Source organism: Lygodium microphyllum, chromosome 8 (assembly GCF_053477565.2).
Source record: "Lygodium microphyllum isolate KBCC chromosome 8, Lygodium_microphyllum_v1.1.10, whole genome shotgun sequence".
Classification (NCBI taxonomy): Eukaryota; Viridiplantae; Streptophyta; class Polypodiopsida; order Schizaeales; family Lygodiaceae; genus Lygodium; species Lygodium microphyllum.
The window spans coordinates 137,861,958-137,866,566 of record NC_141142.1 but is presented as its reverse complement, the minus strand read 5'-3'; positions in this window follow the sequence as shown (position 1 = coordinate 137,866,566).

Sequence of the window (4,609 nt, the reverse complement as noted above, 5' to 3'; positions counted from 1 at the left end):
GTGTAGACGTGCAGACCCATCTAGCCAAGCGGTCCATTATCAATGTCCACACATGTTGAGCTTCCCATCTCAATACTCCCCCTCAAGCTCAACTATATTTCTACAACTCCAAGTAAGCTTCGAACTTTTGAAGCTTCTCTATACCCAATACCTTTGTGAAAATGTTAGCTTTCTAATCTTGTTTGCTAACATATACCAAGTCAATCTCTTATGCTAGTATCTTCTCTCTCAAAAAGCGGTAATGCACCTCAATGTGTTTTGTCCTAGCATGGAACTTGGGTTCCTAGCTAGATGTATGCTACTCGTGTTGTCATAGTGAATGACAACTTGACCATCTCCCTACACATCTAAATCACCCAATAACTTTTACAACCATACCACCTCACATGCTGCCATAGCAATACCTCTAAACTCATCCCCTCTGTACTCAATAAAGTAACTATAGGTTACTTTTTTGCTGCTCCATGTAACCGCTACACTACCAAGGGAAAACATAAATCCATCGATAGATATTCTGTCTAACATGCTACCAGCCCAATATTCATATGTTTATCCAAACACCTGTATATCCTTACCTACCTCATAAAAAAGTCCATAATGCAAAGTAGACTTCACATACCTCAATATGCATCTAACTACATCCAAATGAGGCTCTCTAGGCATTTGCATAAAGTAACTGACAAGGCCAACAACATAGATCAAGGCTGGCCTTGTGATAGGCATGTTAATCAAACTTCATACTATTCCTGTGAACATAGTAGGATCTTCTATCTCATCCCCATCATCAGTAGCACTCAACTTCACATTTTGCTCCAATGGCACTAAAAGAGGCTTACATGCTATCATACAATACTTAGACAACATATCCAATTTTGACGCGCTTATTTATTGAATCGCCTGATATTTATTTATTATTTTGTATGCGCATGGGCACACAAGTTAAATATTTGCTATTGGACATTGTATTTGGGCACAGCCCGACTCTTTGGCCACCCAACCGCTTTATTCTTTAGTTGGACAAAAGCAAACACAAAAGCTAAAGCATGCTAATTGTAAATTGGACTATTTTTTGAGCTTGAAGATGAATAATATATCAAATACATGTTTGTGGAGCGCTCACACAAGGCATGGGGGGAGATTGTACCCAATTAGTCTTTTGCTTCATGTCATGCAAGTCTTTTCTCTTTTTTTTTGTGCAAAGGTAGAGTTCTTTTGTTCTTGGGGAGCTTCCGGCGCTCGCTACGTACGCATACAGCATCCGATCTGAGCACCAGTGGCCATAGAGAAATTATATCTACTTTGTGTACACTGATTGAAGATTTTTATTGGCCACACATGAAATCTGATGTATCTAACTTTGTATCTAAATGTTTAATTTGCCAAAGAGTTAAACGACACCATGGTAAACAATATGGTTTATTAATGCCTTTATCAATTCCAGAACGACCATGGGAGCAGATTTCAATGGATTTTATCACTGGTTTGCCCAACACTAAAGCTAATCATGATATGATTTGGACTATTGTCGATAGATTTAGCAAACAAGCATATTTCATTCCATGCAAGAAAACGTTAACTTCGTCTCAAGCTACTCAATTATTATTTTTAAATGTTTTCACTAATCATGGTTTACCAAAAGTTATTATTTCTAACCGTGATTCTAAATTTTGCAATAATTTTTGGATTACTTTGTTTGCTAATTTAGAAACAAAGATTGATTTTTCATCTGTATTTCATCCTAAAACAAATGGAGAAATAGAAGCTACTAATAGTACAATTTTAGATCTTTTGTATGCATACACAATTTCAAAACCACAAACATGGGACACACATTTACACTTACTTCAGTTTGCATACAATAACACACCACATACAGCTACACATAAAGCACCATTTGAAATCATTTATGGATATAGATTACCTACACCAGTTACATCATTATTAAACAAAGTTCAAGCTACTGATGATATTGCTAACATGCATACTACTATTTTTTATGAAGTTAAAAATATGATTGTAAAAGCCCAGCAATCATATACAAAACAAGCTAACAAGAAAAGAAAAGCCATGAGTTTCAAAATTGATGATTATGTTTAGTTACGCATTGAAAAGAGAAGATTGCAAAGTATTGACAAACACCTTGTTGTAAAATTAGCTCCTAGATTTTATGGACCTTTCAAGATCGTTCACAAAATCAATGGCAATGCATTTAAACTAGAATTACCACAACACTGGAAAATCCACAACACTTTTCATATCAGTTTATTACGACCTTTTAGAGGCCAATTACCTGTACATCCTGTCTATGAAAACCCTCCTTTGTTGGAAGAAGAAACTGAAATCCTTAAACCTGAAACTATTCTAGATACTGACTTTATGACCACTAGAACTTGCGGTAGATATTTTAGATATTTGGTTAAGTTTAAAAATCATCTTGTTGAAGAAGCCCAATGGATGCATACTCGAGACCTAAGTGCTTACCCCTCACTGTTGGCTCCACATTGAGCTAATAGCGATTAAGGACAATTGCTATCCCACCTCGAGGGTATGATGCTAGGAGGCATATTCCATGGTGGATTCCGTGAGGTTTTGTAGTGGATTCCGTAAAATTATATTTGTTGCCGGGGCTCATACACAAGGTGGGTTTCTTGTGCGAAAAGTCGATGGGGACGCTTGTCCTTTTCGGGTGTCTTGTTAATTTAATGTGCAAGTGGATGATTCCATAGCGGGTAATTCCGCAAATTATATATTTAAATTAATGAACGTTTATGAGTTTAGAGTGAGCACTCGTAATAAATTAAGGTTAGGATTGAGTTCTAACCAATTTATTTATTTTGTAGCTGAAGACTGCTAAGTATTCACTTTTGTCGATTTAATTTTATTATTTTCTAACAATTGTGAATGCTTCAGTTGATGTGTAGAGCAAGCAGCGGTGGCGTTGGGAAGCACTGGGCGATAGCTTGTATTCAAGTTATTTAGAAGAAATTATCATTTTGATGGGCGCGCATCTTAGGCATGGAGCCAATATTTATTTTGAAGTACTTATTTATTGAAGCACCTAACATTTATTTATTATTTTGTATGTGCATGGACACATGATTTAAATATTTATTATTGGACATTGTATTTGGGCACAGCCCGACTCTTTGGGTGCCCAACCGCTTTATTCTTTAGTTGGACAAAAGCAAACACAAAAGCCAAAGCATGCTAATTGTAAATTGGGCTATTTTTTTAGCTTGGAGATGAATAATATATCAAATATATGCTTTGTGGAGCACTCACACAAGGCATGGGGGGAGATTGTACCCAATTAGTCTTTTGCTTCATGTCGTGCCAGTCTTTTCTCTTGTTTTTTGTGCAAAAGTAAAGTTCTTTTGTTCTTGGGGACCTTCCGACGCTCGCTACATATGCATCAGCATCCGATTTGAGCACCAGTACAACTTTTGTAATATTTTTATTTTTTCTTTCTACAACTCCATTTTGATATGGAGTATATCTACAAGTAAATTGTCTCTTTATCCCATGAGACCTCAAAAAGTAACTAAAATCATTAGAGATATATGCTTCCCCTCCATCTTATCTAAAGCACTTAACTTTCAAGCATATTTCTATTTCAAAAGCAAATTTGAAAGTTTAAAGTGCTCAAATACATCACTTTTTTTCTTCATGAAGTATACCCATAGCTTTCTTGAACAATCATCATTAAACATAACAAAGTATTTGCTGTCACTCATAGATATGTTTTGTGTAGGTCCCCAAATATCTGTATGCACAATATTAAGTATATTTTTTCTCACATCTCTGTCATGTGAAAAAGATTGTCTTGCCAACTTACCAAACTGACATGCTTCATATATTTTATGAAATTCTACAACTCTAAAAGCAGACAACATTGTAACTAATCCTTTGAATCACATTAATTTCAATCTTTGCACATTTATATGTCCAATATGTTTGTGCTATATTTCAATGTCTAAACTATTCCTTTGCCTTTAGCGTACATGGCAGCATTCATAGCAAAAATTCTAGCATCTAAGATAAGCATATCGCCCACTCTACTTCCGTTTATGACCAACCTACACTTATCATTAAAGTATTCTACAAAACAATATTTTACATTAAATCAAACCTACAACCCTTGCTCTACCATTTGGCCAACAAACACTAAATTATTTGTAATTGATGGCTCATATAATACATCTAACAAACTTTTTATTTGGCCATTATGCAATAAAGGGAGCCTTTCTAATGTGTGAACTTGGGTGACATGAATAATCACTCGATTACACATAACCTAGATTTTGTAAATCTTGTATCTCATCACACCATTCAACATGACTAGTCATATGATTAGATACACTTGATTTGATATACCATACATCATCATGTGTCGCATTTTCTGTAATAGCATTCATCATATGTTGCATAAAAAACAAACACTCATTTTTGTATTCACTCTATTATGAAGATGACGCATAGTTTCCTTGCTGTAATTTACCACTACGGATATCATCCTTCTTAGCATAACAATGAGCTACAATATGACATATTTTGCCACAATAATGACAAAAAATACCAAAATTTTCAAAATCTCTATTTTTCCATCCAC